The 14,072-nt window shown below is 41.2% G+C and overlaps 1 protein-coding gene across 3 annotated transcripts in view; it reads right to left on the reverse strand.

Annotated features, from left to right (window-relative positions):
- The window catches only part of TAFA1 (TAFA chemokine like family member 1), a 534,519-nt gene that overhangs the window by 92,749 nt on the left and 427,698 nt on the right, over positions 1 to 14,072 (reverse strand). Inside the window, exon 6 of one of the 3 annotated variants that reach the window (XM_055558388.1) lies at positions 9,349 to 9,422. The exons of the other annotated variants lie outside the window; for them this stretch is intronic. The gene's annotated coding sequence lies outside the window, so the exon portion shown is untranslated. Of the gene's footprint in view, positions 1 to 9,348; positions 9,423 to 14,072 lie in introns of those variants that run through there. 3 annotated transcript variants of the gene reach the window in all.

Consider the following 14,072-nt stretch of genomic DNA (forward strand, 5'->3'; position numbering starts at 1 on the left):
TCACATACTGTTGAAGCCTGGCTTGAAAGATTTTGAGCATTACTTTGCTAGCTTGTGAGATGAGTGCAATTGTGCAGTAGTTTGAACATTTTTTGACATTGCCTTTCTTTGGGAGTGAAATGAAAACTGACCTTTCCCAGTCCTGTGGCCACTGCTGAGTTTTCCAAATTTGCAGTCATATTGAGTGCAGTACTTTAATAGCATCATCTTTTAGGATTTGAAATAGCTCAACTGAAATTCCATCACCTCCACTAACTTTGTTCGTAGTGATGCTTTCTTTTTTTTTTTTTAATTTTATTTTATTTTTAAACTTTACATAATTGTATTAGTTTTGCCAAATATAAAAATGAATCCGCCACAGGTATACATGTAGTGATGCTTTCTAAGGCCCACTTGACTTCACATTCCAGGATGTCTGGCTCTATGTGAGTGATCACACCGTCGTGGTTATCTGGGTCATGATGATCTTTTCTGTATAGTTCTTCTGTGTATTCTTGCCACCTCTTCTTAATATCTTCTGCTTCTGTTAGGTCCATATCATTTCTGTCCTTTATAGTGCCCATTTTTGCATGAAATATTTCCTTGGTATCTCTAAATTTCTTGAAGAGTCTTTCCCAGTCTATTGTTTTCCTCTCTTTCTTTGGATTCATCACTGAGGAAGGCTTTCTTATATCTCCTTGCTGTTCTTTGGAACTGGCATTCAAATGGGTATATCTTTCCTTTTCTCCTTTGCCTTTCACTCCTCTTCTATTTGTAAGGCCTCCTTAGTCAACCATTTGCCTTTTTGCATTTCTTTCTCTTGGGGATGTTTTTGATCATCACCACCTCCTGTACAATGTCATGAACCTCTGTCCATAGTTCTTCAGGTACTCTATCAGATCTAATCCCTTGAATCTATTTGTCATTTCCTCTGTATAATCTTAAGTGGTTTGATTTAGGTTATACCTGAATGGTTTTCCCTACTTTCTTCAATATAAGTCTGAATTTGGCAAGAAGGAGTTCATGATCTGAGCCACAGTCAGCTCCTAGTATTGTTTTTGCTGACTGTATAGAACTTCTCCATCTTTGGTTGCAAAGAATATAATCAATCTAATTTTGTTATTGACCATATGGTGATGTCCATGTGTAGAGTCTTCTCCTGTGTTGTTGGAAGATGGTGTTTGCTATGACCAGTGTGTTCTCTTGGCAAAACTCTGTTAGCCTTTGCCCTGCTTCATTCTGTATTCCAAGGCCAACTTTGCCTGTTACTCCAGGTATCTCTTGACTTCCTACTTTTGCATTCCAGTCCCCTATAATGAAAAGGACATCTTTTTTGGGTGTTATTTCTAAAAGGTCTTGTAGGTATTCATAGAACCGTTCAACTTCAACTTCAACTGGGAAAGCCAAAGCCATGCCAAAGCCTTTCACTGTGTGGATCACAACAAACTGTGGAAATTTCTTCAAGAGATGGGAATAACAGACTACCTGCCTCCTGAGAAATTTCTATGCAGGTCAAGAAGCAACAGTTAGAACTGGACATGGAAAAACAGACTGGTTCCAAATCAGGAAAGGAGTACGTCAAGATGTATATTGACTCCCTGCTTATTTAACTTATATGCAGAGTGCATCATGCAAAATGCCAGGCTGGATGAAGCACAAGCTAGAATCAAGATTGAACTTGGTGGTGTTGAACTGTGCTTGGTGCTTTTGAACTGTGGTGTTGTAGAAGATTCTCGAGAGTCCCTTGGACTGAAAGGAGATCCAACCAGTCCATCCTAAAGGAAATCAGTCTTGAATATTCACTGGAAGGACTGATGCTGAAGCTGAAGCTCCAATATTTTGGCCACCTGATGCGAAGAACTGACTCACTGGAAAAGACCCTGATGCTGGGAAAGATTGAAGGCAGGAGGAGAAGGGGATGACAGAGGATGAGATGGTTGGATGGCATCACCGACTCCATGGACATGAGTTTGAGTAAGCTCTGGGAGTTGGTGACGGACAGGGAAGTCTGGCATGCTGCAGTCCATGGGTCACAAAGAGTTGGACATGACTGAGTGACTGAACTGAACTGACTGAACAGTATTCTTGCAGTTAATTCATTCTGATCTGGTTTGGGTAATGATTAATATACTCACTGCCCAGACCCATGGAGGGTTCTTTCCTGGAATAAGATGTTTATGTGTGTGTGTGTCTGTGTGTGTGTCTGTGTGTGTGTATGAGACACTGTTTTCAACTCCTACTGAAACTCATAGACCAAGAGTAAAAAAAAAGGAGACTTCTCAAAGGAGAAACTAGGTGCAATTAACAGAAGAAGGGGGACTACAGGATGTGTTTACAAAAGCAATGCTTTCAGATATTTACCACAATGAGACCCTGACAAGAACTACTTTTCATACTCGAGTACGGTAGGTTGGTAATGACTCAGATAGGGTATAAATGATCACGTACCCTCATTCACATTCACATACTAGCTGAACCTGCCGAATTTAGGCTTGACCTATTTTAAATTGATCAGGATGAGGTTAGATAGAAGGAGAGGAGATTTATCTTTACTGAGTGTCTATCATACACCTATCAATCTCATACTTAGGATTTCATTCTCTTCTTCTGATGCTCTTCCAAGGCTGGTATTATTTTCCCATTTTAATATTGAAACCGAAAAAGGGAAACAAGAAAGAGATCTATCCACACTCATATAGTTGGTGAGAATCTAGTCTTTAACATAGCACATTATTTTCACATTTATAAAATTCAAGAAACTAATTAAAAAGCCAGAGGTCTCATGTTTGGTGCTGATGGTGGGGGTCACTCCAAAAGACTCAAACATGTTGGTATCTTTCTAGCTCCTGATAAAATTTCTGTGGTTCCACTGTTCATTTTAGTCTGCTCAAGCTGCTACAACACAATACCAGATACTGGGTGACTTAAAGAATAGACCTTTATTTCCCACAGTTCTGGAGGCTGGCAAACTTCAAGATCAGGGTGCCAGCATGGTTGGGTTCTTGAGCTATTGTCCTGCTTTGCAGATGGTCACCTATTTGCTGTGTCCTTATGTGTTGGAGAGAGAAAGAAATCTGGTCTCCTTTTCTTCTTATAAGGACACTAACTCCATCCTAAGGGCCCCACTCTCATGACCTCATCTAAACCTAATACCTCCCAAAGGCCCCCATCTCCACATTCCATCACACCAGGGATTAGGGCTTCAACATAAGCATTTTTGAAAGGATGCAAACATTCAGTCTATAACATCATCCTATCCTTCCATCTGAGCTGATCCTCTATCATGGCCACTTATTCTCTTATCCTTTTCCTGTTTCTGACCACCTCATCTCTGCCAAACATATCCATGGCATGATATGAATTTATTTTGGAAAATAAACTGGATTCAGTTCTCTCTCCATTCCCTTAACCCTGAATTCAGGCATCCTTCAGCAGACATGTCAACTCAAAGAAGGGAAAACTGGCTCTCTGGATCTGCTCTTGCTTCCATGTGTAACATCACCTATGTCATGGAGCCAGAAGAGGCACAGAGCTCATTTTCTCCTTTAGTCAGATTTGCCACATTTCAAACCAATACATTTGGGGAGTTTTCAACCAGTAATAGTTATGAAATGAATTTCCAATTAACTTCTACCAATGGAGAGGAGGGGCACAAAGCCACCTCACTCAATTTGATAAAACACTTTATCTGGCATTTACTGACAGTAACAGGCTTAAGGTGTTAGCTAGCTGGGTTGAGTAGATTAATAACTTGCCCTGGGTTATCAGCAGAGTTTCATCCACAAAGAAATCCTGTCTGATCTCTTGGCACAAGCCATGAGATTATTCTATCTATTCTAGAGGCAAGGATTTTTTTGCCTTGTAACTGAGCAGCAAAATGACTCTGACTAGAGCATATTTTGTGTGTCATAGGCTTTGGCTAATTTATGAATTAGAATCATGGGAGAAAGATGGCTTGCTCACTGTCACCAGCAAGTTTTTAATCAAGGAGCAGATGATCAAGTGAGAGCAGTGGTTCTCAGCCTGGGGGCGGTTTTGCTGCGCTTTCTCTCCACAGGGGGTCTTTGGAAATGCCCAGAGACATTTCCGATCATCATGATTGAGGAAGAGTGGTACTATTCTCATCTATGGATAGAAGCAAGGGGAGGCACTTAGCATCCTGCAATACACAGGACGGCTCCACAACAAGGAGTTATCGAGCCAGAATGTTAATGGTGCTGAGGTTAAAGAGGTTTAGAAACCCTTAGGTAAATCATAAGTAGTCAAAGATACTATGTTGGCTTCCAGTCAGGTAGAATGTTTTCTGAAACTTCCATCAGGAAACACCCCTCTCTGGCAGAAGCTGCATGAGGAACTTAGTCTCTGTATTAGTTTCCTATGGCTCCTGTAACGATTGCCACAAACTAGGTGGCTTAACCAATACAAAGGTAGTATGTTACACTACCGGAGGTCAGAAGCCTCACTTTATTCCTTCTGGAGGCTCTAGGGGAAGAAACTGTCCCTTGCTTTCATGGCTTCTAGAGGCTGCCTGCATTTCTTGGCTTGTGCCTCTCTTTTGTCTTCTAAGTGAGCAACTGCATCATGCTGACCTCCACTCCATCATTACATTTCCTTCTCTGGCTCTAACACCCTGTCTCTAGCTTATTAATAGAAGGATCACTGTGCTTGAGCCCATCTGGATAATCCAGGAAAATGTTCCCATCTCAAGACTCCTAAGTTAACCATCTTAAACCCTTAAAAATCTGCAAAATCTCGTTTGCCATATGGAGGTAACACAGCCACAGGTTTTGGGCAATTAGGACATGGATTTCTTTGGGGAACTATTAATTTGCCTATCTTCCTCCACTATAAGAATCTAGAAACTACCCCCGATATTTTAGACACCTCTGTCCTCCAACCCTCCCAACATCACTAGAATCACGTGACCACAGAAGAATGAAAAGCAGCTCTAGACAAACCAAAATAACAACATTCCTAACCCCAAAGAAAGACAATTCTCTTAAATAAATTTCTGGCCAGTTGTTCAGGCCACTAAAATATTACTACATAAGGGTGAATACAACAATGATTTTAATTTCAAGATTCCAAGAAGATGGGAGAGTTAAACCATTCTTTTCTTCTTTCTGTATATAGATTTGTAGTATACAGTCTTACTTTAAAAATTTTAATCTTTAGTCTCTCAATCCTCCATAATCAGGATTTCCAAGAATACAGCTAGTATTTTGATCCAGGTTGGTATCAAGGTCCACTTCAGTCCTTCATGGTCCCCCAAAGTGCAGATGCTGAACTCAAAGCAAACATAACAGAATATCCCACAGGGTCTGTATTCATTGTGTTGACATGAGCACCAACATGCTTACCATGGTATTTTGGAGGGCAGAAGTGGGTACCAAAGAAATGCCAGACATTCTCCCAGGGTTCAAGAAACTTAAAGAAAATATTTTTGGCTCTGCCTAAGGGGTTTGTGAATTAAAAGAACAGAATTCAAGCCGACTGAGTGAACATCTATGAAGCATGTACTTTACACCAGCTTGGCATAAAACATTAGGATATAAAGATAAATACATAAATGTTTCTCTTGAACTTAGTCCCAAAAGAGATTTGTCCTAATCTTTCTCATTAGACTATCCTTTCTTAAGTATCCTAATAGCAAGGCTTCAATTTGTCTCCATCAAAAAATTATAACTCTACCTAAATATGACATCAGGCAAATAAGATAAGAAGTCATTTATCTTGCACCTTCAAATCCTAGAATTTCTTTCCTGTGGTCTCTTTTGAGAAAGGCAGCATGATGCAGTGGGAAGCACGCTGATTCTCAAGTACACAAACTCCAGCCATGAACCCCAGTTTCCCCCTTACCAGGCAGTAGCGACTATTGGCAAAGTCACTTACTGTCTCCCAGTTCCAGTCTCCTCATTTGTAAAATGGAGCTCATAAGGGTTCCCCCTGAAATACTTTAGGAAGGACCAGAACAGGATATCTGGAAGGACTTTACACAGAATGCAGGAGATGTGGGTTAAATCCCTAGGTCAGGAAGATTCCCCTGGAGAAGGAAATGGCAACCCACTCCAGTATTGTTGCCTGGACAATCCCATGGACAAAGGAGCCTGGCGAACTATAGTCCATTGGTTTGCAGAGAGTCAGAGATGACTGAGTGACTAAACAACAGGCACACAGTGGTAGCAGATGAGTGATGACTCTCATCACCAGCCTTAGACTTCCCTCTGTCTCTGGTCATCAGACACATCGCTTACTTACATGCAGACTTATCAAGTTCAAGTCAGGTTACATAGCTCTCCTTTATGACTTCTTCACCTCTCCCAGGGGCTTGGAAAGAACTTAATATGAGGACTAGTTACAGTTGCTCACACTCCTCATTTCACATGTGAAATTGCTTATTTTTTTCCCAATATCTTTAAATGTAATTCACTTGTCATGTAATTGGATGCTATAAAAGCCTCTACTTTTTTTTTTTATTACCCACCTGAGTATCTTCTGAAAGGTGCTGACTCTATAGTTTTAAAAACCTGTTACTAATGGAGTCATTTTTCACTTGGAAAATAATCCCTCGTTTTCACAGAGCACACAAGGTTGGCATCACCGCCAATTAGGAAGCTTTACAATCCTCCATTCCATTTATGTGTCTCATTTGGAATTATTTTCCTAGAGGAAAAACAATGATATTGACATTTTTGATCTATCTCATGTGTCTAGAAAGTTTGAACACTGACATTTTCATTTTATGATGCAATATTCATGTGGATCTGAACTGGTGGGCAATTGAAAGCTTGGGATCTGGAGTTAGGGAGGATGGAATTTGAATTCTAACTCTGCCACTTACTATCTGTGTGGCTTTGGGATAGATACTTACTCTTTCTGTGTCTCAGTTTACCCATGTATAGAATGGAGATTATAACAGAATCTCCAATTAACAAGGTTTTGTGAGATGAAACATAGCACAATAGTGCCAAGTGCACATATTATTATCATTATTATTTCTGTCATTATTATTAATATTGTCATTATTGTTTATTACTACTATCATACTACTACAGAGATTTACGTTAGGGATAAATTTATCTGTTAAATGTAAAGTGCTTAGCATGAAGTCTGGCACAAAGTAGGTTCTTAGTAAAAGGCAAATATTATTCATTAAGTTTTATTCACTGAAAGATTTAATAAACGTTACATTCTGTAATCATTGTCCTATGTATAGGTTCCGTTATACCCGTTTCAAAGATGGGTAAACTGAGGCCCCCAAGTGGCTAAATATATTCCTTATAGTCACACAGGTATTAAGTGGCAAAGCTGGAACTTGAACTTGGGCAGTTATTAAACAAAGATCCCTTTTATTCATGGGCTACAAGATGCTGCTCCAAATAAGATCTCTCAGGAAAATGTCCCTGGTGTGTGACTTAAGTCGTGGTCATGCTGAATGGCCAGGTCGATTACTGAGAGCCAGGCAAGAGAAATGCGATTATAAAAATATTACTGCACCTAATATAGAGTCTTCCCCTTCCAGAGCAGCACACTGTCTAGACGACCCAGAGGAGGGAGGAAGTCATAATCCTTAATAAACCACCATCCTCCGTGTGGACCAGACTTGAATTAAGCATCCATGGAAATGAGAGAGACATCCACTGATTCAAGCAGACGACTTCTTTAGTGAGAATGAGAAATCTTTCCTTGTTTTTATGGCAATTTAAACAACTCCTAATCACCAGCAGCCTTGCTCCCTTCAGAAGAAAGACGGCCTGAAAGGGGAAGATGAGGTTTAGGAACACAGCTTCTGATGGGAAGCTGAAGAGAGAGATTACATTGTGATGCTGATTGCAGGCGCTTGAGTTAGGGTGATTGGCCGAGAGAATTCAGATGGCTCCTGGAAATCAGCTGGCTGGATAACTCCATGCAGGGTTGAGGTGCTGCTTCTCCCAGATAACACTCTTTGGCTGGTTGCAGTCTGCTGTGGGTGGAGCCGCTGCATTTTATAGCGCGGTAGCAATGATGGATTTGACAATAGTATTCTGAATGGATACCGTTTATTGACCATTTGCCCAGTGCTTGGCCCTTCCCATACTAATTCTCATAGATCCCTCACACTAGGCATCTCAAGGAAGGAGAACTGTTTTCATCATTTCACAGATGAAGAAACCAAGACACAAAAGCTAGAATGCTCCCGTGTAGCAGAGTCGGGACATAAACCCAGGTTGGCGCGGCTCTATCGCCTCTGGGTCTAATTACTGAGTCACACAGGCAGCCACATATGGCAGAAAGAACCAGACCAGAATTTTAGCCAGCCAGGAGGTTTACGGGATGGCACTTTGGTTTTCTATTCCCTACAATGAGGAGTTTGCATACTGAACATCCTTGCTGTCCTTCCGAGAGCTGTCCTGAGGAAGAGAACTCAACATATGTCAGTAAATTTTGGAAATATAAGCAAGGATTCTAATTTAGGCAGTTCACTTGATTTTCAAACTATTGCAACAAAAAAATATTAAAGCAAGGATGAGGAATATAAAACCCAAATTCAGACCAGATTTAATTAGAAATGCAAAGACTGGCCTGTAGCACTGAGAACTCTGGAATAATTGTACTTGAGTTAGACTAGCTGATTTTCTAATAGCTTACTCCATAGGTCAACAGCAGTGCTCCTTAAACTTTAGTGTGAATTCAGATCACCCAGAAAGCTCATTAAAATGTAGATTGTGGAACTCCAGACAGAGTTCTGATTCAGGAAGTCTGCAGTAGGTACCCAACAGTTTGCATTTCTAACAAGTTTTCAGCTAAGGCTAACTCTGCTGATGCAGGGACCACACAACGGAAAAGACTACTCTAGAGAGTAGTATATTTCAGTAGTATATTGCAGTATATTTCAGATGAGGTTTCATTCAAAGGTATAGATATGGGTGGACTTAGAGATTATCATACTAAGTGAACTAAGTCAGAAAGAGACAAATACCATATCACATCACTTATATGTGGAATCTAAAATATGACACAAATGAACCTATCCATGAAACAGAAGCACAGACATGGAGAACAGACTTGTGATTGCCAAGTGGAGGGTGGGGAGAGGGATGGAATGGGAGTTTGGGATTAGCAGATGCAATGAATGGATAAACAGCAAGGTCCTACTAAATAGCTCAAAGAACTATATACAATATCCTGTGATAAACCAAAATGGAAAAGAATATGAAAAAGGATGTACATATATGTGTATAACTGAATCACTTTGCTGTACATCAGAAATTAATGTAACATTATACATCAATTATATGTCAATATAAAAACAAAGGCACAAACACTGTCACCAGTACCTGGGTGGCTCTCCTCTGTCCTGCCATCAGCGTCCTTCATCTTTGGGCTCTGCATTTGCCTTTAGCAACCATTCCTGCTCTATAAGGATTTCCCAGGTGGCTGAGTAGTAGTAGTATAGAATCCATCTGCCAATGCAGGAGACACAGGAGACGCGGGTTCGATTCCTGGGTCAGGAAAATCCCCTGGAGAAGGAAATGGCAACCCACTCCAGTATTCTTGCCTGAACAATCCCATGGACAGAGGAGCCTGGTGGGCTACAGTCCACGGGGTCGCAGAGAGTCGGACGCCACTGAGCACGTTGTAATGGCAGCAGTATCTCTGCAGCAGAGCTAGGTTTCATTTCCTCATACCTCCCTTTATAGGGACTGAGAAAGCCAGAGCTGCTCATTCCTGGAAACCCTCTTTCTCCCTCCAAAATGGTTCTTGCATCTTAGTGGCTCTGATGTGGTCAGATGTTCATTCTTGAGCCAGTCTCTTGACTTAGGCCTATCAGAGACTATGGGAATAAAAGCGTGAGGTGAACCCCACCTGACGCACATGATGAGAAACGATAAGGGATGAAGCTCCCAAAGGGAAACCAGGGACCTGACTTCTGGTAGGGTGGAGTGGGGCAGATAGCAGAGAGATAAAGAACAGATTTCCCACATTTTGTAATATGATAAGATCTCTTGAAAAAAAACACCTGACTCCTCCTAGATTACTAAACTGTGGCTTGAGTGAGGTTCAGCTCTACTTTTCTCACTTATTTAGTGGATATCACTTGTTCAAGATACATTTTATCTCTTCCTGCCTACATGGTTTCATCACACTTAAAAAAAAAAAGGGGACTTTATGGTCAAAAGGTCCAAACTTTCAGGTCTAAGATAAATTCTGGGGAGTAGCATACCACACGGTGACTATAGGTAATAACGCACTCAGCCACTCAGTCGTGTCTGACTCTTTGTGACCCTATAGACTGTGGCCCATCAGGATGCTCTGTCCAAAGGATTTTCCAGGCAAGAATACTGGAATGGATTGCCATGCCCTCCTCCAGGGGATCTTTCCGACCCAGGGATTGAACCCATGGTCCCCTGTGGCCCCTGCATTGGCACACAGATTCTTTACCATTGAGCAACCTGAGAAGCCCCATAGGTAATAATACTGTATAATATATTTGAAAATTGCTGAGAGATTAGGTCTTAGAAGTTCCCATCATAGGAAAAAAGAAAACAAATTGTAACTCTGTGTGGTGGTGGATATTAACTACACTTTTTGTGGTGTAGTTATTTTGCTATATATACATGGATCAAACCATTACATTGTACATCTAAAACAAACACAATATTATATACTTATTTTGCAATATATCCATATATCAAACCATTATGTTGTATATCTAAAGCTAATATAATACTCTATCTCAATTTAAAAAAAGAGAGCGAGACTGTAAAAACCAGTAGTGTGACCAATCCGAAAACCCTCAAAATCTTAAAGCTGTAACCATAGTGCTGATGATGACTGAATGTAAAAAGAACCCATTTCTCAATTCCAGGTAATTAGGCGACAAGCATCCTTATTGTGCAGCTCAGAAGGGTCCCCAGACCTCAAGTTCACTGTCAAAGCAGGGAGGAAAAATGCTTCCCTTTATTTTGTTCTTTTTTGTCCTCACTGTATGGCTTGTGGGATATTAGTTCCCTGACTAGGGATCAAACCCACACCCTCGACAGTGAAAGTATGGAGTCCTAACCACTGGACCTCCAGGGCATTCCCCAAAATGCATCCCCTGGACAGAGGAGCCTGGTGGGCTGCAGTCCATGGGGTCGCAAAGAGTCAGACGTGACTGAGCGACTTCACTTTCACTTTTCACTTTCATGCATTGGAGAAGGAAATCTCAACCCACTCCAGTGTTCTTGCCTGGAGAATCCCAGGGACAGGGGAGCCTGGTGGGCTCCCGTCTATGGGGTCGCACAGAGTCGGACACGACTGAAGCGACTTAGCAGCAGCAGCAGAAGCAGACAAAGCTTTGGTCAAGGAAAAGATTACAGACTGCCTTCTCTGCTCCGCACCTGAGGGCAGGCTCTGGGGAGGTGGTCCTGGTGGGAACGGCTCAAGCTGGCCAGGGCTTATATATATATATATATATATATATATATATATATATATATATATATATATATATATGGCTTCTTATGGGTGGTGAGAGCTCTTCTGTCCCCTAACTCACCCACTTCCTTGGTCTCTTAGACTGACCCATGCCAATGCTGGGGATCCTTGACATTGTCCCCAATTCCTCACAACCTCACGTTGCTCCATGAAAGTGAGAGCTCAAAATGACAAATGCTGGGAAATGATTAGCCATTTTGGTTGGACTTGGGCTTCTGGTTGATACTCTTGTAAGATTATCATTCATTCATTTCTATAAATGAACTGTTCAGTCAATCTGTTTAGCTGCTGCTGGGGTCAATGACTGCCAGACTTTAAAAAGCATTTTTGGGGGCTTGGAGTGATTGTGAGGGGGGAATTGGCCCAGAGAAGGAAGAAAGACATTATTCTCTCTGCAAGAAGCACCGTGTCTCAGAGTCACTTCACTCGTATATTAAAAGCCATGACCTCATTTTGGACCACAGGCTAGTGAGATTACAAGTCAGGAGAATAAAGACAACAACAGCTAAAATAATCTTCAGTATCTTTTTGAGGACTCACTATATGTGAAGCATTTTAAAAAGCACTTTATACATTTTAGCTCTTTTGATGCACATCGTAACAATGACAAACACTATTTCTATCTGTATTTCCCAGATGCAGGAATTAAGGAAAAGAGGTGAGGTTACTTGCCTAAAGTCACATAGCTAGTAAGTTCACATATGCTTCTTTCAGTCTTAGATTGGTGGATTTCAAACAAGCAACAAAATTCCCCTGGAGCATTCATTAAAACATAGATCACTGGGTCCCACCTCTAGAGTCTCTGTCCTTAGACATTTGGGATGGGGCCTAAGAGTTTGTATTTCTAAGTTCACAGGTAGTGCTGCTGTTGCTTCCCAAGGGTCACACTTCGAGAACCATGATCTTACATAAACAGACTTTACAAATGTGGGGTGAAAAGAATGTTCATTGAAAAACGGTGGCACATGTCATTTGACTTTTACACTGTACACTTCTGGCACAGGAGCCCATTTTTATGACAAGGGCAGGTCATTTTTTCCCTTTCCTACAAGACCGTGATCATTCGAACTGTCAGTACCTGAGTGCTTCTTGTAGATTTCCCACACGTAGGATGATGACTTTCCTTCTCCTGAGTCATTTGCTACAACGACCTTGGGAGTCCAATGTCCGGCAGTCATCATTCAATGATTGTGCTCAGTCGCTCAGTCGTGTCCGACTCTTTGCGGCCCCATGGACTGCAGCCCACCAGGCTCCTCTGTCCATGGAATTTTTCAGGCAAGAATACTGGAGTGGTTGCCACTTCCTACTCCAGGGGATATTCCCCACCCAGGGATCAGACCCACATCTCTTGTGTCTCCTGCATTCATAGGCAGATTCTTTACCACTGAGCCACCTGGGAAAGTACGTACATCTAAACAAAGGAATACTACAAAATCGGGGAAGAATGATGGTCTTCCTGAAATCTGTTTTCCAGTTTTTTTGGCTATATGGCTGGCCAGTTAGATCAATAATTTTCTAGCTTTCTGTGCAGCTAGGGGTGGCCATGGAATTAAAGGCTCCTGAGATGAGATGGGTGCAGCTTTCATTTTACTCTCTTTATAAGAAAACTGCATACCTCTGGTGTCCTTACTTTCTCCTTTCTTTGAGCTGGTATACAGAGAAGGTAGCAACCAGCTTTGATCTTACAGATGACGACAGTGCCTAGGTAATAGCAAAGCGACAAGACAGCAGGGACCTGGGTATCCGAAAGACGGTATGGAGAACAGTTTCTCCACCAGGCTGGACCTCACATCTCCAGCCTATTTTATGGTGGGGAAACAGTCTTCTTATTTTATTTAAGTCATTGAATTTTAGGATTGTTGTTTCTTTGTTATTATCATTTGCAACAACAAAGAAAAATGGAGTTTGCAACAATAAACAGAAATGGAGTGTGATGGTATATATATTGGTTATCTAAAATTACCATCTACCCTCTAAAATCACCCTCTGTGTATGTGCTAATTCACTTTAGTTGTGTCCGACTCTTTCTGACCCTATGGACTGTAGTCTGCCAGGCTTCTCTATCCGTGGGATTTCCCGGGCAAGAATGCTGGAGTGGGTTGCCATTCCCTTCTCTGGGGGATCTTCCCAATCCAGGGATCATGTCTCCTGCACTGGCAGGCAGATTCTTATCACTGAGCTACCTGGTAAGCCCTTATCTATACACACATACACACATCAGTGCCTAAAGACTCTTTCTGAAAGGATACCTAATGAACTGATAACACTCGCATCAGCTGGATTAGGGGACTAGGAGGGTGCAGCAGAAAAGTAGTATCTTCTATAACATATATCATTTTCACAGTTTGATCAATTGATTGATCAATGTTTAGTGAAAACATTTCAAAAAAACCAAACCAAAAAAATAAAACGCCAACAAAGTGAACACGAATTGTTATCCAAATTTGAGTCCACCATACAGTCATCCCTAAGAGAGCAAGCTGGTATTAGAATCTGACGTTGCTTCTTTTACTTTTTTCTCAGACTAATAAGTCACATTGAATCAAATAGTATTTTTTTTTCTATGTAAAAAGCAGTTTTCTGAAGAAACAGTTTCTTTGCAGAGTTAATATCATTGCTATAATGCACAAATA

This window comes from Bubalus kerabau, chromosome 20, assembly GCF_029407905.1.
Source record: "Bubalus kerabau isolate K-KA32 ecotype Philippines breed swamp buffalo chromosome 20, PCC_UOA_SB_1v2, whole genome shotgun sequence".
Lineage (NCBI taxonomy): Eukaryota > Metazoa > Chordata > Mammalia > Artiodactyla > Bovidae > Bubalus > Bubalus kerabau.